The following is a 25275-nucleotide window of genomic DNA, read 5'->3' as shown; positions in this document are numbered from 1 at the left end:
ACGCACTTAGTGTTACGAATATGTGAAAAGACGGCGGCGCACGTGCAACGCGTGCCGGTCTGTTAGCCACGCAGTCACGTTTCCGACCATTTATGTTTACACAACAAAGCCGTACTTACGCTTTACATAAGCTCGCCTCGGTTTTTTGTATCACCATATGCGCGTGATAATAATACCCGCAAAATGTTCCTCGTCAAAACGTCATAATACGATCGGTGCCCCAACTGCACGTTCGTAATTTCGATTTTCAACGTATCGGGGATAACAAGAGTTGTAAACGCGACCCATACGCATTTCGATGTAAATCTCGAGCGGTGGACCGCGTTATTATATATAAATTTCCAGACATAGATATCCTCCTCTCTCTCTCTCAAACTTCTCCACTTTGATTTGCATCGCGATTCCATCGCTCGTCTCGTGATCGCGCGGAAGTTGAGTGCGCCGGAACTCCGGATGCATTTTTGTCTACTGCCAGAACTTTTGGCCATTCGACTCTCCGGGAACGTTTCGGTTTACTCCATATCGAGGCGAAAAAGAAACGGAACGCTCGATCCATTGGCGAGCCGAATGGAGACGAGAGGCTGAATAGCATCGCACACATACACACACACATATACATGTATATCGCGATGGTAGAGAGTTGCGTTTACGTCTACCCCTCTGTAACGTAAAGTAAACCGACTTTTATATACTGGAAGTCCTAGTCGCGCGCATAATACACTCCTACGCTCTTGCGATATTACGTCGAATAGCGTATCTAAAAGTTATGGCACACACGCACACATACGCGTGTACACAACGCTCGCAATTCTTGCGCGCTCACAATTGCGCGCGGATATACATATGTATGCAATAAGCCGCGTGCCAAAATTATGTCGACTCTTAATATCTTTAATGGCCCGTGATGTTTTTATCGTTCCCGTCTTTCTTATCTATACCTTTGGCGATTTGCTTCGCGCGAAATGGCTTTTTCAGTAGACACGTGGCATCGTTTTTTTTTAACTCGCAATAAATTGTAAAAAATTGTAAAAAAATATCTATACAATCGAAGCACAATAATATTCATTATGTTACATACATAAAGTATTTGAAGGCTAACGATTAGACATGGTCAGTATGTTTTATGTGAATAGAAATAAGAAAAAAATATTATATATGTATAAATATAGGCCCAAAATATTGTATTATTACGTTATATTGAAAAAAGAAAAGAAATTTCTTTAATTTTTGAGCAAGAGGTTGACATCCTTAAATTGAATTTAACACTATAAATTTCATATCATTTTGTTTTAGTTCAATGAATGCATCATTAATCTCATCTATCACTTCTTGTACGGTACATTATCATTTTTATATTTCTTCACAGATAAAAACGATGTAAGATCTGATAATCTCGGGATCCAAACAATTGATCCAGATAAAATCGCCAATGTATTTTTACATCGTAATAAGCAGCGAATCCGCTTTTCATATTTGACATCTTATAACGTTTTAATAAAGCGTTTCCGGATTTATATTCATATAGCATTTTTTTCTCATTTTTATTCATAGAATGCCTGGCAAAGTTTGAGAGTTTAACTTCGAAGTGCTCTTTGTTAAATGTCTAAATTTCTACAAATTTATGTACACATTGATCGAAGCGCTCATTGCATGCTTGGATCAAATAATAGTACGATTCACATGTCACAGAGATATAAAGAGAACGAGACTCGGGCTCGAATTACGATCGCGATCATGTCGGGGAAATTCTCGCCGGGCCAATGCTGTCGCCTCGGGTAAAAAAGCCGGGCATAATGCCGCGCCATCAGAAAGAGGGTAAAAAGCAGCGCGCGCGCCGGAGCGAAGTTTCTTCGCGCAATGTTTTATTTCCACCGACTGCAGGCGGTGGAAGAGTTAAAGCTCGCATCCACCGCCGGCCGGCAAAGATATACCGAAGTAAGTACCGGGCGCGCGCGTTAGACTCCGTAGAAGTGTATAAAGGGCCCTGCCCAGTCACCACAAACTTCTATTCTCACCCACCCCTGCTCCTCCTGCCCGCCGCCACTTCTATCGCTCTCTCTCTCCTCCGTCTTGGGAAAGGGTTCGTAAAAGTTGGGGACGCCCGGGATATTTACGCGTTATCGTAAACTGTACGCGTCTTCTTGTTTACCCTGGAATATAGCCCCGCGGTATCTTCGGTTGCCGCCAAATACAGACCGCTTTCACGGTCCGAGATTATTATACGCTATCAAATATAACCCTATCGGTTTCTAACGGTTGTATCGTAGGATTAAGCGTGATGTGTATTCCGCTATTCGTGATGTCATTAATATCTCGATGTCTTGATAGATTTTGAAATTATTTTTAATTTATTATTTTTACTTTAATTTATTTTTAAATTATTTTTACTTTAAATTATTTTTAATTTATTATTTTTACTTTAATTTATTTTAAAAAATTTTATCGTCCTTTAAATTTAACATCTTTTTCCTTTGAAAATCTTTTTGAGATTTTTATACTATTCTTAATCAAGCTGTATATACGCACGATCAATCACTTTTATCTCGATAGAAATTTAGAAAAATTGCGTAATAAATATTTTACAGCGCAGTCTCGAGTAACGTTTTAATCGCGAAAGAATGGAAAAGTTAGGGAGGCATGTTGTGTATTTATGCAACGTAAATCGTAAGGCGTCTTCTTCCCTACCCTAAAGTATAAGCATTCCTTTGCTAGAGCACAAGCTAAACCCCTTTTCTTCGAACGTAATTATCCTACCAAATGGGCGCATTATTTTACATACCAGGGAGACTAAATTAAATGAAATCGCACGTGACGCTTTTCACGAAATTACATTAACACGGAAGAATAATGCTTATATAATGGTAAAGCAAGAACGGCACACCGTAAATACGAGGCTGCCGTACTTCTTAAAACGATAGAGACGTTATTACAAATAATATAGAGATTTTCTTGTATCGAATAATTCTTTCGAATCGTGAGATGCAACGAGCGATCTGGGGGGTCTGGTCATTCATGTTCCTAGAGGGAGGGCTTTGATTCCCTTGAAGCATTGTTCACGTTAGACGCCATTACACTCACATGGCCGCGCAATTAGCAATGTAAATGGCCGTTGGTTAGTTAGTAGCATGTTCGTAAAGCAGACCGGGACGTCCATTGGGACTAAACAACGTACTTCTGAAACGAGCGATTATCTCAACCGTTGACATCAATTGCTTTTTAGCTATCAACTTGATCGTCCTCATCCTTTGTTTAAGCGCGCATTTATTTAACGCAAAGTAGCACGATGAAATTAATTAATAGAAACGATCTTGAAACATTTTATATTACCTTATATAATGGATGAATGATTTTATTTTAGTTGGGCAAGATTTGTTTTGGTCTCGAGGAACACCAGCTAATGGAACAATCGGCGACCACGTAACTTAAAATGTACGTACATAAATCTTGTACCCGGAGACAACCGGACTAACGAAGCACCATGTCGCTTACTCACGCGTCCAATCGCGACTATCTGCTCTCTCTCGCCTCTCGAATTCCAACGGTTGTACGCGCGTTAGGATTCGAGATGCACTGTCATTTCGATTCCTACCTACGAATCTCGAGGAGCCCATTAAGAATGGAAAAACCATGTTGGATTCAAACATGGCCGTAAGGGTGTTTCCCATGGACGGAAGGGCCTGCCCTTTCTTTGCCTAACCAAAGGGGAGATTTCTCTCTCTTCAACTCTATTCATATAATATCCCTCGTAGTATAGTCATAATACCGGAGGTATATCTCGCGCTCTCTACACGATAATATCGTAAAACTTCTTGTAACTTGAAGATTTAATCGATTAAAAGTCGGTTGCGTCGATTCTCACGTACGATTAAACTTTTCCGCCTCTTTGTACTTGTGTAAAACCTCTCAGCAGAGTTCCGTGGAGGGATACTTTCCTTTCCAATATTTCGCTTCAGCTGCTGATACTAACAGTAAAAAGCGCAATTTCTTATAATACTTTATTTAGTTTAATTTAATTATATTTTTAAATATGTTACGAGAAAGAGAAACTCTTATTATAGAATTATATAACATGTTTTTTCTACAAATTATAATATATTGAAAAATATTAATGTAAAAGTTTGCGTCGTATATAATTTTATTAAAATATATAAAATATATATAATTTTATTAAAATATATAAAATAGAGAGAATTATTTATCAAATAATGCATAAATATTATTAGATTAATTATAGGAGAAAATAAACATAATAAAACGAGAGTTATATCTGTTTAGATATAATTTATTAATAATGTGTTTACATAATAATATATTTTACAAAAAGTTTTCGCCTCGTAAAAATGTCCCACGGAAATGTTTTGTATTACATGCGATATTATCGACTGAAAACTTTTGAAGAGTGTTCTAGTACGTAATGAACTACATAGATGGCGCCAATGTCTTCAGGCCACACCCGATACCTTTTCATTCACGCGTATGCACGATGCTCGTTATCTAGATCTCTCGATTGACAAACATCTGATGGCATGCTCGCGACTTTTTGCGTAAAAATTCGGCATGTGGAATATTTTGCAAAAATTAGAATAAATATACGATTACGTGACAAAAACTTCACTATAAATGCAATCTGCCAGATTTATATATCGTAAACTTTTATTAAATAAATAATTTTTTGCAAGTCAAATCTTTCGTATACTCAATGATAAATATTTAAATGGACTTTTAAAAAAGGCCACGAGTAACGATCGTAAATGTTGGAGTGAGATTTCTCGATCCTCATACAAATTCATGGAAAATAATGCGGTTCAGTGAATAATTTGAATAGGAAATAGGCGCAAAGAGCGAAGCGGTGTCCTTTAAAGGTCAATTGTGAGAGAAGCGTAAAAGTGGAACACGAAATTTCAACAACTTGAAGCAGGTTCTATCAACCGATTAATTCTGTCCGCAATAACGCCGAATTTGCATTTTGCGGTGAATAGGTAGCGAAGATAAAAAAAGTCGCAGCCTCAAAACCGGTAGCAGAGCGCTAATCTCGTCCCTCGTCCAAGAGCACTCGCGATGTCTCTTTTAATATGAAATAATTAAAAATCGCGGAAAGATCTTCCGAGAGATAGATTAACCGAAATTCATCGATGAGATCGTATAACGGAGATTGTTATGGGCATTTTGAAGCCCCCATAGAACGGCTCGCGACAAAATTAGGCCGTCCATAAAATGTAATATTATTTTTAGTTGGGTGCCCTTCCCTACCGTTTACCGCCTAGCAGTAACCATAACTTTTCGTGGGACCGCGTGGCGTGACGCTGACTATCCACATTCGCGCCCGAAACACTCACGCATACCAAACTTTGCGATACTAGCTTCGTCCTCTATCCACTCATATTCGCACGCATCTAGGCTTCTTTTTTTCTTTCGCCTCTTTTTTTCTGTCTCTCAATCTCTCTCCCTCTTTCTCTCTCTTTCCCTGTCCGCTACGATACTTCATTCTACGGCCTCAGTTAATGGCGCTAGGGTCCGCGTTCCTATCGATGAACTTACCTTCAAGGTCGGATCGGAATTTTAGTAGAATTTTTATCGATGATCCAAGAGCTTTGCCCTGGTTTTGCTTACGCTTATTTTTGTTACCGTATTTATCTATAATCGATTTCTAGGAAAAAAATCTTTGTTATTGTAATAATTATATAATAATAGGTCAGAGAGAAACTCGAAATTTAATAATTTCTTTTATACGACAAAATTTTTATAATTGATGATATGTTAGTTAGTTTTAAGATGCAGACATTCGATCATATATTTAAAAAAAAATATCTCCCTAACTTATAGTTTCGGAAAGATATTTTTTACTTTTTTTAATCGTTAGTGATGGTTACATATACGTACATCGTGTATCAAGTGATATATATACAAATAAATTTAACTATGTAAAACCGAACCTCGCATATAGCAGTATTACAACTATTGCGCACACATTCATCACGAAAAATAATTAATATAAATAATTCTTGTCGGCGAAAATTATTACGTAACAATGCTCGAGATAATATCGCAAAGAATAGAGAATCACATAGCCGTGAAATGTAAAGTGTGTTCCTTTTATATCATATGAACCATGAATCAAGTCATATCCATAAAACAATCAACACATTCAGATTTTGCGCTAACGCGCTAATTGCCTCGCTAATTGATGAGATCAAAAAAGAGAATAAAAAAAAACGCGAAATTTGAAGGCGACCATTCCTCGGTCAGTGATCCTAATGCCAGTCCTTGACCTTCCGCAGGATTCGCCACTAGCCGTGGTGCACAGTGCGGAGTACTTTGGCCACTGCAAATAACTTGGCTGCTTACCCTTCCTCACCCCCTTCGGCATTTCGCGTCGCGCAATTAACGCATGTGCGCAGGCACGCACGTTCCAAAGGGACTGGCCACGGCGATAAATCTCCGACGCAGACTCCGGGGAGATTTAAAAACATCCGCGCCCGTCGCGATGCACTATGCGTTTCTGCGATGGGCATCCATGCGGCACACGTACGCTACACAATACGTTTTGTGTATCGCGGCAAACGAATTGCTCCACAGGGCGAATCAAATCTCTTATCGAAATCATCAATTTTTCCCTACCGCTACCATTTGCCATCCCGGCCACTTATCGGCGCGACGATGAAAGAAATCACGGGAGATGAATTCGCTCCGAATCGTCGATTCAATCGGTCGATACATAATAAAGGAGGACGCGCGAATTTACATAGGTACCACCTTCTTATTTTTAACGCAAAGTATATATTTAGAGGGGAAGAGAGTGCGAAACTTTAATTTTATAATCGTGTCTACACATCCGCGAGATTTATTACCCGAGTGCAGCGAAGTAATAAATATGGGTTTAAAGGATGCCTCTCCTCCCCTCCCCCTCTTAAAAGGCAACTCGGACCTCCGGGCCGATTTCGCGGATACACGGACAAAGTATAGAACGCATTCACCAGATGGCACGATACAATGAGCGGCGTAATATTTATCGGATTTAAATGAACCCTCGTCGTGTAATTGCGGCGTGATGCATGTGGATGATTTGCGAGAGCCGTCCGGAGCCATCCCGCCTTCCATGTGTACCACTTGTGCATGTGGCCGCTTCACTCTTCCGTTCAAGAAAGTGATTCTAGGTACATCTCAGGATACGCGTTTGTTCCTTTTCTCGCGCATATCGGTCCCGTAATGACGAGTTATTGCCTACGACTCTCGAGCCTTCGAATCGCGATGCGCCTTCTTATCCTGAGATCTCGTCGAGTCTTCACTCGAGCACCATTAATCGATCTTTCGATTAATACATGTATCTATAATACGCGATGGAATATGATTGTAAACAATTTTGCGAAAAATATGGAATAATGCAATTATAAGAATGTCATAATTTTAATATAAATTATGAAAATTTATATTGAATAATTTTATTATTATTAATTTTATATTAAATTAAATTAAATTAAATTTATAAGATATTTTGTACAACCGTCTCGAGCTTTTGTAACACGCTAGCTTTCTTGCGCCTTTAATCTTCCAATCTCATTCGCGTCTCTCTCGCGTTTAGCTCTTGCGCGTTTAAATAAATTGCTAAATATATATACGCGTCAATATAAGATGAAATTCTACGTAAAGATCCTCGTCCAAAGTCCGAAGATCCGGTTGAAAGCGGCCGGAGAATCGTACGAGCCCTTTGATGTTGTGGCATATCGGACGGCCGATCGGCTAACGCATCCCTATAAACAAGGGTTACTCGAAAGAAATCACAATAATTTATACACCGTAAGGGCTTATAAGCGGCGATTGCGTGTCGCTCGGTACCTACCTACCGCGTTTCACGTATGCATGCACACGTGCTCGCATACTGTCACGTGATCTGATCCCATTTTCGTTCCACGCAAAGGCGAAACAACATTGGTGTTCCCCGTTAAAAATCAATCAAGCACAAACATGACGCGTATATCAGTGCGAATCATGCGCTCGTATAATTTCAACTTCTTATCTCAACGTCTTTGAGAACCATTGATTAATTTGCAATTATACCTGATATGGAAATAACGACGCTCAGATGCGTAGCAGATTAAAAGCTGAAGATATTTTTAGGTGTAAATATGTATCGTGTGTGTAAATATATAGGGGTAAAAGGACTGAAACGTAAAATTAGCTATCACGTCAAACGCAGAGAAAGAGAAATATTCATTATTATTAACGCATTTTGTTAATTAATATATTTCGATATTGCAATTAATAACAATAAACACGCGTGCGCGCCGCACATTTTATTTAATTATAAAAATGATAAATATTTATTTATTATTATAAACCTTATTACGTACATAAATATATTTTCTTCAATATTGTACTAATCTAATCTATATATGATTATATGTAAAAGATAGGGTGTGAAAAGGCTAATTATTTGTACAACCGAGTAAATGAAGATGACACGATAAACTATATAAATATGAAAAAGAGTTGGAAAATTGTATACAAGTAAGCGCGTTTAAATTTATTCTTGGCTTTAATGAAAGAAATTATATATTGCACCCCAGCGGAAGTATAATCTGTAACACGAGTCTGCATTATTCATACAATGATAGTGCCCTTATTACGATAAACTTGTGTACTTTAATTAAAAATGATTGAGATCGATCGACCGATCGCATTCGTGATTTACGTGAATGCAGAAAGAAATATATACAATATATCACAGAGTATAAAATATAAAATGTATAAAAAATATTATCAAGATCGCGGACCAGACTGCATATATTTTACGAAAGAGCGATATGACAGAAGGAAAATTTATACGTTTCCCCGAAGCACATAACGAGATACAATAAAATATACAAACTATTTAAATGCAACAGTGTACTATATCACTCGCGTATCCCTAGATTCGAGGAAACATTGTAGCAATCGAGAATACGGAATTGCATCGTACTGTTTCCAACAAAAATTTGCATTCGCGTCGATATAGATGATATCGCGCAACGAAATAAAAAAACTGAATTTTCAGAGATGCGCGTAATTAAATGTTATAGATTACGGGATTTTATTCAGAGAGAGAAAGAGAGAGAGAGAGAGAGAGATTCATGGAAAGACAATATTTTCACTCGGAGCCGAATGAACTGTCAATTTCGTCGACATTGGAATACGGCCAATCCTTCTGGAAGGCGACCAAATTGTCCCTCCGAAATGCGAAGTTCACTTAAAGCATTCCGTCAGCCCGTTAAGATGCATACCGCGAGAGGTGACATTTACAAAGTTCGTTGTCGCTGTTTGTTTCTTCGGTATCGATCTAAATTGCAAAATTGTATGACCGTCCGTTACAACAATCCTCGATTGTAATAAACGTATTACTCTCCGTTGGACACGGCGCGTTGATTGACGCGGATTAATAAACGCTTACGAACAAGAGGGTCAAGTGGCGTATTCAGACGCACACGACAAAAGGCAAATGATATTCCTGTTAAAGCCCCATGTGTGCCGCGTTAGCATCGTATTCAGGGTGGTCCGACGAGTTTCTGCAAGAGGAATGCAACGTAACAGGAATAGTTTCTCTCTAGTCTCCCGGTTTTTTTGCTGCTTTCGTTGTTATTATTATCGTTATTATTTTTGGACGGCGGTGCTCCGATGTTATAAGCCCGATAGAAGGTGGAGTTCCCGATGCCAGGTAGGAGCAGAAAGGAGGGCGGCGGCACGGACGCACGATGGGGAGAAGAGGGGAGGAAAGGCGGGGGAGGATGGAAGGGGGATATATGCGTGTATCGCCATGCATCATCCTTCGTTCGTTCGAGAAACCAAAGGCCACCACAGGGTGCGTTGCCTTTAGTTGCTCTGCCCATAGGCACCTAAAAGTGCCACGGGGTTTTGCGTCCGCGCATAGATAATGAAATTTTAATAATTTTAGGAAGAAAGCGCCGGAAGAGACTATTTATATCGAAAAATGTCAAGTTTATTAAAAGTAAATGGCGATTTTTAATTATGTAAATTTACTAAAAGATTTAATTTCGTATTATAATTTATTTGATTTATAATTAATTTATATACGTATCTCACAACCTCCATACAATATTTTAATAAAATGTTCTAGAGGTAAAATGGAGTAAAAAATCTTAATCTAAAAATATCGAATGTAAAATAAATTTTAAATTATATTTTTATAGTTTATATTTTATTTATTATATTATATTATATTTATATTTTTATAAATATAAATTATAAGTTTAATCGCTTGTAACTCCAAATTATAATTGCAGCTTTAAAATTTTTCTATTGAGATTTTTTACTTAATTTTATTTCTAAAATACATTATTAAAATATTGCACAAAAATTGTGAGATATTCCGTATAATATATATCTATTGTATATAAGATGAAAACTATAAATAATAATAAAGCTAACCAATAAATAAAAATAAAGCTAACCGAAAATTATGATCACCCAATTTCTATCTCGATAGAAAGAGATGGACAATCTGCGAGAATTCTTATTAATAATAGTGAGACCAAAAATAACGAGGAAATGTAACGCGGCATACGTGATACTGTTTCCAACCTGGATATAGTGCGAGAGTGAATTGTTTCAGATGCCGAAAGCACACACCAACCTATACTTCGGGATACGAATATAGTACGAGTTCGACTATAGGAGGCTTGCGAGCTCGCAGCGTGGTACCATCGGAGCACGGATAATGAGACGGCCCCCGACCAAGAGGAGTTGATATGCCGCTATAGTCTCGTCGAAGACGTAAGAACTGTGCTTTTGATGCTATCCGTTGAGAGAGAAAGAGATCAAAATACACCGAAGGTCTTAAAGAGTTTATCAAAAAAGTATTAAAATTTGACAATACTTTCTCGATCATCTTTTTCGAGGAGAAAAATGTAATTGCGTTACATTCGTGAGAGAATATATAAATAAATAAATATGAAATGGATGCAATAATAAGCAACATAATAGGTAATATATATATGTATATGTATACCTATATGTCAAAATTATTTTCTATTATTCAATTATTCTTGAATTTGCGAAATCGAGCGAAACTGAGCAAACATCTTTTAAACGAGAGATTTTGTGAAGAACCAGTCGCCAACGTAAATGGTTATTCCGACCCGAACAAGAGCTAATCTGGTTAATCTCGCTCGTGTTACCCAGTGCATAAATACAACACGGCTCTCGAAATTGGGCTAAACGCCGGTGCGACCTTGTAATCGCCGAGGATGATTCTTCGAGGTAATTATAATGCATTCCCTTTTGAGCAAGCCGAAAAACTCTCACTTTTTTCAAATTCAAGAGATGTATCTACCATATAATTTACCACCTTCTATTAAAAAAATTATCTGCATAATCTTTTAATTATACATCAAGTGTTCTTGAACGTTAATTTGCTATCATCATAAAAATTTTAAATTTGCTCCTCGAGAAAAAACCCTTTAAAAAGAGATTTGATAAAATATATCGAAATAGAGAAAGATTACGTTTCTCTTAAATTTCTTTGAGGATAATAGTATCTATTTGACGTGCCAAGTTATATTCAAAAAAAAAAAGAAGAAAGAAATTGAGAGTTTTTCGTTTCTTTTTTTGTCTCTATCCATTACATAAATCACATAAACGAGTCAAGTCTCTTTGAAATCACGATAGTCGTAGCACTCGCCCGCGGGGTTCAAGAATAGCATTTTTGATTAGATCTATGAATATCAGGGTGTACTTTTCCGACCGTCGTGGCTAGTAATTCGCGTTTATCGGATTGAAAAAAAATGCGTAAAATGATCCCCTTGTAAACGTGCGAAACAAGTTGCAATCGGTAGAACATTTTCAACGACAGCAATTTTCCGAAAACGGAGGCAGACTGCGCTTAGAGTAATGCATTGCCTCAGCTCCGTAATCATTGAATGATGACTGACTGAATTAAATTAACCGTAATCGCGGCTCATGAATCGGAGCGATCGATAGATAGCAAAACGAAGAACGTAGTTTCGCATTTATATCTAGCTCCGGAGAGCTCTCTACTCGTGGACTGTCCATAAATTATCCGATATCCGTGGATCTAGGGTTATCCAATTATCGAATTGTCATTATCTACTTTTAAATATTCACTAAACAAGTACAACGCAACGAATGGTGATCGACAAAAATCATTGTGCAAGAATGAATAGCCATAATTTCACGCTCGCCGCACACCATGGAAAATGCGATGATTAAATGAATCGTAATACAAGATTTATCTGCGATGAAAAATAATAAAGTAATATTTATCTCGATACCGATCTCTGTCTCTCTCTCTCTCTCTCTTTCTCTCGACAATCTACGCATCTGCGAGCGAATCCCTTTCACGGAAGAGCGAGAGACGAGATTGAATATAATCGAAGGTGAAAAAAGTCCAGAAATCTTGGCTCGATGGCCGGAGTAACATGTTCGGCTACGCACAAGTTGCGCACGACACGCGGTGGTACACGTGCGACGTGCAATCATTACGGCGCGCAAGAACATGTCGAAGATTCCATACTTCTTCTGGTAATATGCCGGAGCAAGGAAAGCCGCAGCAATTTGAGAGAGATCCGCGTTTAACCGCAAAAGTTATCGTAACCTCCGGAAGGACGTAATAGGGCGGACCAGCCATCGCAGCCAGTGAACGTACAAGTAATTCTCGATAACCCGAAGTTTACAATTCGAGAGATTGGAGCTATAACGATTACATTGATAGGGGTGGAGTGAAGCGCGCGGATCGTTCACCTTCTGCCGGAGCCAATTTATAATATCCAACACGCTCCTCCCGATGATGAGCGATGGTCGACATGGTTCGTTTTCGACGAGGATCCCGTTGCAGTTGGAAGAAAAAATTTGTGTATCGATGTTTTTTTTTTTTGTTTCATCTTTGGATCCACCCCCGCGGCAATAAACGCGACAATAGGAATTTAAGTCGCTTCGCTAGGCGAGTGAATTGACGGCCGTTCCGAGCGGACGCCCGGTAACCCTAATAAACTCGGCATCGGCTTTAAGCGAATTTAAAGGGAAGGCCTACCCCTCTAAAACTCCACGATCGCACTTACTAACCATTTATCCACCTCTTTCCCGCTCGCAGGCCGGGAAGTCACCTAAATCTCGCCGACCTAAAGTTGCAGTCAATATTGTGACCGAAGGAATAACGTATCGCGTTTCACTTTCCCCCTTTGTTTCTCGCGCGCGCATTTCTCGTGTCTCGTTTTTCTTCCCGCCGTCACGTCGTTTCTCCAAGCGTAGTTATCCGAGGCGCTGATTTGATGCACGTTTCAGATACGAGCATCAACCAACCGGATTTGCAGATAACGAGCTGCTAATACCGTGCTCGAGAGAGTTACGAGGGAGCGTATTGAAATTTTTGTTTGCGCGTTTTTAACGCTCGCGAATACTCTCGCATGTTCCACCGACGTGCCTAACAATCGCGTCTTACGAGCTCTACGAGTTCGAAATTTGCGGAAAAGACGGTTATTTTTTTAAATACGCTTGCCTAAATATTTATATAAAATCAAATTGTTAGATATCATGTTAAAACAATTTTTTATTAATTAATTAATTATATAAAAACTGCAAGAAACGTGACAGAACTGCGTAAACTTTTTCTCCGGGTCGTAATGTACCCGACAAAAATTTCGATCCTCTTAGTTTATTGCAACTTGTACAAGCATTCGTGCGGTGAGTTATTCAGATAACGGAAGTCTACCGGCGAAAAATAAATACACGATGAATTTCAGTCCCGGGACTAACGGAGCAAACACCATTAAAATTTCCGAATATCACGCACAGAAAGGGCAACGAACGCAACCTAATATGGGCCAAAGGACAGCCACGGCTCCACGTTAGATACATTTCGGCCGTTATTTCGCAGATTTAGTAGGCATACAAGGGACGGTCTGCGCTGATAATGCTACTTCAACTCTCGTCCGACTATTCGTCTGTGGGAGAATTTGCTAGGGACGCGACTTTTCCAGATATCGTCGCAAATTAATCTCCCCGAACCTTCATTTGGACTGGATCCATTTACAGCATTCCTCATTTAAGCTTAAAGTCGTTTACATGCTAAATGCGGCGGTGAAATTTAGTTCAAGTAGGCAACGAGAGTGTAACGAACTCGAATTTCTTACGATATGGGAAATCTAAAATGTAAGAAAAATTACTAGTTGCTGCATAACAAATATCTTAAAGCTAATTAGATAATAGATAATGTTAAAAATAAATTGCGCACAATAACTTATATTCTTTACCGGAAACAATTTTTTTATCTTCCTTTAATTATGTGAAAAATTTTTTTTCGCTACGAAAGCGACGACATAAGCCGATACCTAATAAAAAGGATAGTACCTTCGCATAAAGGTAGAATTATGCAAAGATCTCCAGCGCATTTCCACAGATGAAGGGGTAGGTTAAGTGCAGCTGCATCATGGGCCAGACCTAGGATTAATATCGCAGACGTGGATAATAAGATGCGCGTTCGATTTTAAGTGGTGTGCCGCGGATCAGGATCTGCACAATCGACCTAAATTGGCTATATTTAAAATACGTGGTACTTTAGTTTTCAGTTTAAGGAAAAATATGTTTGATATAAATACGATATATATCAAAATTTCTTATGGATATTAATAATAATTTTGATTTATTCCTGATGTAATTATCGATAACATAAAATTGTCGATATTAATTCTGAAGCCGTTTAAAAATTATTTTTGTAATGTAAATTTTAGCAAAATTGATTCTCTCCCATATTCATCTTTCTCGAGTGACATGAAATTAAATGATATTAATCATGTCGTGATGGAAGCTGTTAGGTTATGCGCTTAAATATGTTTTTGTGTAAGGCATAATTGCAATGAAGCATCGGAGAAGATAAAGGAACGCCTGCGTCTGGTCATGGTCGATGGCTGAACTTCAAAGACCCAGAGGTCTATGGGAGAAAGGCTCGTCCGACCCGTTTAGTGGGGGAAATCAATGATGGACGGATTCCCGGATCGTTTCCCCGATGGTTCGATGGCATCGATAAGTTTACACATGTGGAACTGGCATTAAAATGAAAAGAATATCATTAACGTGTTCATTGAAGATTTATTATTCCGCATAAGCCATCAGCCTGCAATTAAGAACGCAATCGTGTATGACTTTGAACATTTTATATCGGAAGCAATAAATCATCATTTGCATATGCACAAGAGACGCAAATTTATCGCACAGTTTATTAATAATATTATATATATATTTATAAATAGTATTATATAACACTTGAGAAATAATTTTTGCAATTATGCAAAAAATATTTTTTGAAGAGTTTATTATTTATTTGTATTATTATTATTATTATCGTGTGTAAAATTCCTTTCACATTTAATTTTATTTCCAAAAACTCTAAGCAAAAATACTATATCATGTTTACTCGATATTTTAATTCCATGTTTACTTTAATATTAATATTATATTAAAATTATTTAATCTTCTCTCTCTCCGAGCTATAAATATCCTAATCGCGCTTATATTATTTGTTATAGAACATTATAATATTTGTATTTCTTTATAATATAATTAGAAAACATTGCCCGAAAAAATCAGAGAGTAGGCAGATGGTCACTGACGGCACTCTTGACCTATAAACCATGGAAACAAGTTTTTATGACGGCTCTCATGTACATGGAATAGTAATATAGGAGCAACTTAAAGATTGTCTCATTAGAAAATTTTTCTCTCTGGAAAACATGCTCAAAATTAGTAGAAGATATTTTATATCTGCGATGATTAGTCTAATCTTTTTTTTTAAAAAAAGCAACGTGCAGGATAAAAGTAATGTATAAAAATTAACTTGACAGCTAAGAAGGATAGGATCTTTATCTCTCTCTCTCGAAAGAGGACACTGTTGCTTTTCTTCTATCCTTGAAGATACTTCGCAATGATATGACTAATAATTTGTCTCGCCGAAAGAGCAAAAAAGATATAATAGAGATCGTGACCCGATGTAATACGATAATACTACGTTCAATACAAAGCTTACATATTTCGCTTACAATATAACTTCCAGAAGAATCACGTACTAAAATATAAAGATTTATGTTTTCTATTTTAAAAACTTTAATACAGCAGAGAAAAGATTCAAGATATGCTCCGAAATATATCGGAGCAGCGCGGTCTGATTTTGAAAAATAATCGCTCTACTTAAACGTACGTTTTGACGGATCCATTATTAAATTAGCAATAAAACCAAGACGAGAGAGATACTGATTTTTCCTTATGACAGATATATTTCAGACGCGAATAAAACGGTACCTATATACGGCCAAAGTTGGGACGCGCTTATATCGAAACACGCGTATTTTCGCACCCGGATTTCATCGTGGCCCCCACACAGCTACCACATTTCATTCTTCCCAGAAAACATGCCGATACACGCTCGTACGATACTTTGCTCGACATATAGATCGAGCTTCGACCGGGTGTGTGCGACTGAGAACGTCCGCGGGTTACTTCCCCAAACTGGTAAAGGAGAAAATAAAAGACCGCTCTATTAGCATACGATTGGCACCGTCCATCTTAATTCCCGTCCCTCTTCCACCACCACGTGCCGCTTTTGTGTTCCCCTCGTGTGTGTATCCGGCCAACAATGTTTATGCCCGTGTTCTTTGGTATGCCGGCTGTAAAGCGCGCACGCGCCTTCGTCCACTGTGAGTTACTGATTGCGGGAGAGAGCATCTCTCTCTGAATAAATTCTCTTTGCTACATACGTGTGCTTGCACGTGGATGCGGCATTGCTTTCTCATAAAGCTCTATCTTTCATCACGCCAAATTTATAAGTGAAACAAGTGTTTATGACAGTTATTATGCATTACGGAAAGCGAAAAATTGATCTTTGCGTTTGATTGACTTTGACAATCGAGGAAACGATGCTTTTACACAATGTGTATTTTCAAAGTTAGTATTCTGTCATAATTGATGAAATATCTTGTGTAGAAACATGAATATAGAATTTATATTTTCGTGTAAATTAAATAGTCGAACTTTAGGTAATAATTTATACACAAAACAAATATTTGTCGTGAGATTTTTTGAAGGACTTGCGAAATGCCTGGCATCGTCAACATTAACAAACTCGCATTATTAGTACGATCATTTATCGGGGCTATCTTGCAGAAAATTCTTTTCCACGAAATAACATATTATTAGTGTTGTTACTATAATGATCGTCATTATTGTCATCAAGAGTGTTGCTTGGACATTCTCATATTATGAGGATCATACAGCGTGCTCCTCGACACGAGATTCCGTAGGATAAAGGTTCGGAGCCGAGAGTCCACAAGAGACTCCACGCTCATCATTATTCAATAATCTCACGGAATACTGCTTTTTAAATTAACCCCGATATTTCAACAATTATTTTTTTACGCAAATGTTTCTTCTTTCCTCACAGGATGCATTAATATTGTAAGAAATAATAAAGTAGTACGTGTATACTTTTAACATATTTTTCAACTTTTGATATTATAAAGAGAAGAATTACTATAAAGGTAGAGAGACATTTCAAATATAAGAATATTTAAAATATGAAGAACTGAAAATTGAATTATATTTTTATTACATTTATGAATTTATCAAGATTGCAGTATTTATAGTGTCAAGAGAAATAAATTATTTAGCAAAGGTAGAAATTATGTAAAAATTATTAATAATGAAGAGGAAAATTATTACGTATAAATAAAAGAAAATTTATCATTTATTTGCAATTTATTTTTAACAAAGAACGCTGTAGTAAACATAATTTGTAATAACATCATAATATATTTTTTCTCTTTTTCTTTTTCTATTCAAAAAATAATAAAAGATAATTACACAAAATTTATGCAAGCATAAAGCTTCATATTCAAAACCGAGACATAAATATGAAAATGAATGAAATTGCGGTAATTTGTAGTAATGGAGTTTTAAAGAACACTTAATTATGCATATACATCGATTCTATCAATTAGTTTAAGTACAATGCCAACTTTACGAGCGAAAAGTTATGGATATATAAGTGGATTGCGTCGAAGAATATTTTTCTCTCGAACCTCTCTCGGTTGGTAGGGGCGAAGAAGAGCCACTGTTGGCGATTTGCCCTCTCTCTTCCGTTATGCATTCCTTATTACCTACATCCCCTCATCCTCCCATTTCTTGTAGCAATTTCCGCAACCTTGCGCGAACGCAATATATTAAGATACTTATCGGTAGCCATTAATTTATAATGCCTTTAATTTAGATTATAATGATAATATCACTCCACGCGAGATTCACTTCTAGACATATTTAGAGAATAAAGTACGCTTCGATAAGTCTTGATACAATGTCAAGGCTCGCTCGAGACCACATCGTATAATCAACCGGGGACAAATAATGACTCTAGGACTATTTCTCTACCCACGATGAAGAAGAGTCACTGTCGGCAGTCTATCCTTTCTTCCGCGCGCCACGCACACTCTTTATTATCCCGGTCTCTCTACTACCTCTTCTAGCGCGTTCCCGCGATTCTGTGCGAGAGTCCGAGGAGGGGTTTCGGGGAGGGGTTATCATATTATGTCGAGTCACGAACTCGTTATAACACGGCAAGACAGATCGGCGCTATAAAACCACTCAGTTTTGGTTTAACCAAAGGGTGTACACGGCATAACTGGTTTACATTCCGCCACCTCTCTCCTTCTCTCTGCACATTGTGTTTTCCGTAGCACCCAAGATTCGATTCTCTCATACAGATACGCGCGGTGGTAGGTAGGTAGGTAGGTAGGTAGGTAGAGAGAAGCTTGGCGCGGAGAGAACGAAATAAAAAAAATGGCAACGGGCGAGAGAGGGAAGCGCGGGGTTGGAAGGAAGAGCCGAGATGCGCGAAAACACAATATAAAAGAGAAGGATTGGCTGTGTGCCGCGAGAGAAAAAGAAACTGTGGAATTGACGGATATAAAAACAAAACGGAGAAGATAATGAGTGTGGAGAAGTGTACAGGGGAAAGGAGGGACGTAGGGACAGCAAAACAGTGTAGCGTAAAAACGCGGAGAAGATGGAAGAAAGCCTATGGTTTGCGTATTTTGCTATTAAAAGGAGGATGCGAAAGACGAAGGCGTAATGGAGAAGGAAGAAGATGGCAGCCGAGGGAATTACGAACCGAGAAGAGACGCGAAAACGAATAATAATAATAACAAAGCGCGGAGTTCCTCGAGGGAGGGGAAGGAAGTGCACGTTGAAAGGAATCGTCGGAAGGAACAAAACGACGGTTTTTAATTTCGAAAACTGTCCGAGACATATTTCACAAGAGGGAGAGACTCGCGCGAGGAGCGCAGGAACCACATCGGGAGAGAATCCGCGCCCAAATCATTCCCCGCCAAAATCAGCAGTTTCGTCTCACGCAAATTTCAAGTTCCGCTGGTAAATTGACGTTTGGCTCTGTGTTCAGAGCTCTTCCTCCGCGAGAAGATTTCGGATCGTACGTGGACGGGCCTGATGTTTCCTCCGAGGTAGAAAAACCAGTTCGCGATCTTGTTATTATCACAATTCGGTTGCGAAGTCATCACTCGTCGATCGGAGCAACTCGGCTGGATCCGACAGATATGCGTGTCGGATGGGAAACGTCCGCGTAAACCGGGGGGGTGGGTGGGAGGGGGGACGCGTGTACACGTAAACGTCGGAAGAGAGAGAGAGAGAAAACGTGAGAGATGTAATTTTAGTTACGGCGAGTAAGTAATGAGCGATCGACAGTCTGAATACCAATTTCGATGCATGATGATGCGGCGGCATAGGGCCACACGGTATCCGCATATTATATGCGCGCATATATACATTCTAACATCTCGTTGAACGCGTCGATACGGGAAATTACAGGATACGATTTTATCGTGCGCGCGCGCGCGCGAGAGGGCGAGCGACCGCGCGCGCGTCGTTTTTAATTTTTATCAAACGGAGATAAGGGCGAAAAGGGAAAATTGCTACTTGGAAGATACATCGCTGGACTGGCCAAGGATACTTCTACCGCTGATTACGCCGCGCCAGGTTTCGCGTGTGGTAGGAGCTGAAAGAGGTGTTTCCGAGCCGCAGACCACCCTTCCTTCCCCCCTCTATCCCCGCCAGGTTACGTAAGGCACGATTCGCGGGGCTGCTGAAGAGAATTCGTGGCCGAACACAAAGCTGATGAACGATACCGAGATTATCACCCGGCGCGACTCCGCTTCGATTCGAATCGCGTTTGTGGAACTCGGTTTCTTCCTTTTTTTTCTTCATCTTTTTCCTTTTTCTCACCTGCTCAACACACTTGTCCGCGCGCTGCGCGCATGTGCCGACTGGCGCGATTCTAACTGCATTCGTACACACGTACACACGCACGCACGCACACCCGGACGCACACCGGGCACCGCACCCGTAAATCTTCGTAGGCGGAGCGCAATGTATTTGCGTCCGATACTTGTCCGAGATCATGTGCGGCTCGGCTCTCTCCAATCAACCTTGCTCACGTGACAGATATTCGCGTGTACACTTTTGTCTCTTTTTCGTTACGCCTCAATTAATTAATAATTTGGTAAACAACCCCTCCTCCCTCCACCCTACCTCTGAAATTATTTTCAAGCGTTCGGAGAGATGATTGAGAAAAAAAGATGCGACATAAAGCAAGACGAAGTAATTTGCGAAGCGAAACGCTCTCCTCTCCAGGCGCACGGAAGAAACGTCAGATAATTTCACTTGTATAAAAGTGGTTGTTACATGACTTTCTGAATGTAGACTCTCGACTACTACCATCTTGGTCACCACGTAAATGCACGGAGATGTAATCTAAACGGAGGAATCGCACAGTCTACCGGATTGAATTAACGAATACACGCGCAATTCCCGGTAAGAAACAGCGATCGATGAGCCATCGACGGCGGATTGAGTTGAACTGGCGGAATCGGTAGATAGGTCGGGTTCGGACGGATCTGAGGTGGGTCTCCAAAGGTAACAGTTATATTCATTGTCGTCGGCTTTGGCCACTCATTTTATGACTTTTTCCGCAAAAAAAAACCTAACGGTTCCTTACCGCCGCCGTTATAGAGGCATTTATTCGTCAGGGAAGCGGTGGATGTGTGTGCGTTAGTGGTAGTAGTAGCATTTCGTGTCCGCGCACCTCTCGTGTCGTGTAAAATGACAGTATTGGAGGACGAACGTGCCGACGTGCCCGTCCCGCCAGTTTTATATTGCTGACCAAGGTATAAATTACACCGTGATATCCGAGATCTTACGTAAAGTTCTAGCAGTTTATACATTTATTGTGCCGCAAAAGAAATTTAGTCCTTGGGCCTAAGAATGTATCCGAAGAAAAATCTCATATGTATCTTTACACATAATATTAAAATATATAATATTTTACATAATATTAAAATACCATTTTAATATTAATTATATTCTTTATTATATTATTTTCATATTTATATACTATTGACGCAACTATATTGAAATATTTGACGTATTCAGTATCAATACATCTATACATTTATTTCTAATCAACACCATGTCTATCATCAACTAATTTAGTTACTTGAATTAATTAAAGACATATTAATTCAAGATATCTTGTGCAATTTTTACTATGCAATGTAAAAGAAAATTAATTTATCGATTATTCTTATTAAAAAACGTCTGAAATTCTTATTGCGTGCTGGAATGAAGTCCGAGGATAATTTTGAAAACACGATTGCTCCAGTATAGAATGTACTGCAATATATAACGCGCAGGACTCGGATGCAAGACCACTTTTAACCGGCTCATAAATCAAACAAACGACTTCGCGCATTCCTAGAGAAAACCTGCTTCGTGAAGTAAAAATGTTGTCGCGCGTGGTTGCTATACCGGCGTTTCTAATGAACAGTTCATAAACCACGCGGGCACCTATCGTATCATCGATATAATGCTCGTACGGTTTAATTCTCGTCGAGATTACGGAAGACCTTACCGATCGATCCCCGTATTATATTCCTGAAGAGTGAAACAAAGAGATAGATAGATAAAGAAGGAAGGGGGGGGAGAGAGGGAGAATTGCGTCTTGCAAACAATTGTTACAAAACACACGTCGTCGATATATCGTTAGCGTTTTGCCTGGCGGTAAAAATAACCTCGTGAATGAATCACGCGTGCAATTTACCGCGACAAAAATAATCTCTCGCCGCTCATTATATATCGCAAAAGGTATCTCGCCGAACTAGATATCACGCCGAAGACAGAACAAAGGACAGAAACAACGAGATGCAAAAATGCATGGAGGGCAGACAGTGCGGTAGCCGTAAATTATCGGGGCTAATGGCGCACAACAAATGCTTGTCCGTACTTAAGCTCGTAATGTCGATTCGCGCCAGCCTAATATCGTTCGTAGCGTTTAATAAATATGTCGCGGCGGCGATACGTCATAACTTTTGCACGTGTATGGGTGAGCGGGCACATATGCATGACAGTCGGGCAACGTGACATCGTTGAGTTACATAATGCTCAACTCGAACGCTTAATCGCTACACAATGTTGCTAGCCGCGTCTCTCTCTCTTTATCCCCGTCTCTCTTTCCCTTTAACACGCTCTCTACGCATACTGATAAAATAGGCGCACGTGACGAATACGTAATTTCACTACAAATACTCTGTGCATCGTACATTTTCATTAGCACAAAAAGCACTTTCAGATTAGAATCTCGGTACGTTTTCCAGATTGCTCATTCATCGTTTCATTGACGCGATTGAGTCAACTAAAGGCTTTCTCTTGCCGATCAATTTTGTTAATTCAATCTCGACTACACCACAAACTCTTTATTGTCACAAGATATTTGTCAATGGATCATATTAAATTTACTTTATTTAAATAGTTTAAAAATTGCTTCTTACAAGACGTACAATATCTATAGAGATTGAATCGGGGCTTAGTTTAGGCATTTACTGCACAGCTAGTAAAGGTCGAACACAAATAGGTAGGAACGTCTCGGGCATAATTTATCTGTCTACAACTTCCCGACCTTTCAAAAGAATTGCTGAGACGTTACTAAACGCAAACTTCTTAATTTTAAAGTCCCTTTGCCTGTCCTATTCGATATTAATGTACGTCTTCAACTTAAGTTCACGGCACACGATTCTCAAGCATATATACTGGAGATTACATAATCAGTCACATCTGTTTTCATATATCTAAGAATAAATTATGAGGCTTTTAGGCGTAGTAAATTTGTTTATTACATAGTAGCAAATTAAAAAGAATGCACATTGCTCAATTATCAGAGCTTTTGACGGAACAATCTAAGATTATAAAAAATTCAACAATATTTAACAATATATTTCTTAATAAAAACTAATAAATACAATATATGTCAACTATACAATATTTTATATAATATTTTTCCAATCGGTATAAAATGTAATTCAATTTTTTATAAATACTACAACTGTATACATGTAATAATAATTTATAATTTTAGAAAAAAAAATAGATTATAATAATAACATAAAAAGAAGTAAAATTGATTTTGATGTTAATTTCCCTTATTATGTCGTACCAATATTTTTTAACTTTTAAATTGTGCTGGTAAGATTGTTGAAGACTGACAATGTTCTCTCAATAATGGACGCAGTAAAGGTATTGTGGTCAGGTCGTAGCCAGGGTGGCAGGTGCTGTCCGTAATGGCCGCCCATCGACACGGACGAGAAGAACGGTGGGCAAGTTTGCCGGTGCAAAAAGTGCTATATAAGAGTTATGCGAACGCGGAAGATTATTGGCAGTATCAACGGACCCGATTACATCGTTGCGTATTAATTGAATATCGACGCGTCGAGGTCTGCTCCGCAGATGACGTTGGTACATGAGACGAAATAAGAATGAGAAACATGGCTTGGAGGATATTGCTTCGAAAATATTTTTCGCGCTGTTGTTATTTTTCGCGACGACTCGATTAAAATCAGCACCTTATACGTTGGATGACACTGTCCATAATTCTTCGCTGTTTCGTATTAAAAAGTTTGTGCGTTTTTTTTTTACATAAAAAATGTTTAAAAATCTTCCCTAACATTTATAAAACAGTTCAAGTGTATTTTGTTGAAAAAACGACAAATTTTTGTCCTTAAAAATGATGCAAATTGTTAAAGAACTTTGTTTAAATCGATAGATATATCGACATGAGATTCAAAAATATTGGCCAAGAAAACCATAATAAAATTCATCGTGACGTTCTGTTATTTATGGAATAGCTAGTGAATGGAGCCACGTGGATAAGTGATATATTTTTTAGTGATATCTTTATCCGTATAACAGACAGTCGAAAATCATGAAAAACGTGGGCGTAAGAACGTTTTTCGATTCAATTATTTTACCATGTACCCCATTTTACCGTCTTCCCCTGCGGCCACAACTAGACATGGCCTTTGTGTCTGGCGGTATAGTCGCTCCGATCGCCGAGCAACTAAGCACATTCTTCATACCTACGAAGAGCACGGCCGGTCCAACGTATGTATTATCTTAGCCTCCGGCACAATATATGTATTATGTAGACAACTTTAGCCTATATATAGGTGTTTATAATATCTCGTCAATGCCAGATTCCTGACTAATCGTTGAATATAACTGAAATATATCTGAAATTATATTTCGGTGACAAATATTTTTAATTTCATTTAAATCTTAAGGAAAGAATTTTGAAAAAGTTATGAGAAATACATAAGTGACTTAAAAAACTTTTCAAAGAATTATCAAATGTCAAATTTTGAATAAATGAGATTTAGTAGATGTAACGTAAAATTGTGTAATTGAATCGCTATGGCAGCTATTCACGTCAGAAAACGTGCATATTTTCTAAATAACGTCAAAGGATTCTCCTTAATTAATTGATCGACACTGACGAGAACAGTATAAACAGGATGTTTCAAAGTTAAGCGATCAAACTTCGCCAATATGTTCTATGAATAGAAATAAGCTAAGCGTGTGTGTGCGTTAGATAAGCATGTAGAACCGGAATCACCTTATTAAAATATTATAACGAAGATATTAAACTAAATAGCGGATTTTATTAGGGAATATCCGTTGATATTTTCTCACGGATATTTTCTGCATATTCTTTATTCGAGAACATTGTATTATATTAATATGAAATTGTATTATTATATATATAAGTTCGTTTATTCGAAATTGATCGTCTTTAATAATCTCAAATAATATAAACACATGGCTAGAATGAACAGATAAGCGATCTACTCTTACATAATATTGACAGCGAATCCACTCTTCATGTTT

The 25275-nt window shown here is 38.4% G+C and overlaps 1 protein-coding gene and 1 long non-coding RNA gene across 8 annotated transcripts in view; one reads left to right on the top strand and one right to left on the bottom strand.

The window, feature by feature from the left end:
- Positions 1 to 25275, bottom strand: part of Ubx (ultrabithorax) — a 179055-nt gene that overhangs the window by 144824 nt on the left and 8956 nt on the right. The gene's annotated exons all lie outside the window — the stretch shown is intronic.
- The window catches only part of LOC145960189 (uncharacterized), a 45450-nt gene that overhangs the window by 13850 nt on the left and 6325 nt on the right, over positions 1 to 25275 (top strand). For 2 of the 5 annotated variants that reach the window (XR_014435287.1, XR_014435286.1), the window contains exons 2-3: positions 10604 to 10974; positions 11056 to 11250. This is a non-coding gene — a long non-coding RNA (uncharacterized LOC145960189). Of the gene's footprint in view, positions 1 to 10603; positions 10975 to 11055; positions 11251 to 14849; positions 15195 to 25275 lie in introns of those variants that run through there. The other 3 variants (XR_014435285.1, XR_014435284.1, XR_014435283.1) reach the window with 3 other exon arrangements.

This window comes from Camponotus vicinus, unplaced genomic scaffold, assembly GCF_025532165.1.
Source record: "Camponotus vicinus isolate PSW18456_S1 unplaced genomic scaffold, iyCamVici1.0 SCAF_10, whole genome shotgun sequence".
In the NCBI taxonomy this organism is placed as follows: Eukaryota; Metazoa; Arthropoda; class Insecta; order Hymenoptera; family Formicidae; genus Camponotus; species Camponotus vicinus.
Note: the sequence above shows the minus strand (reverse complement) of the source record. Positions and strands in the feature narration are given on the sequence as shown.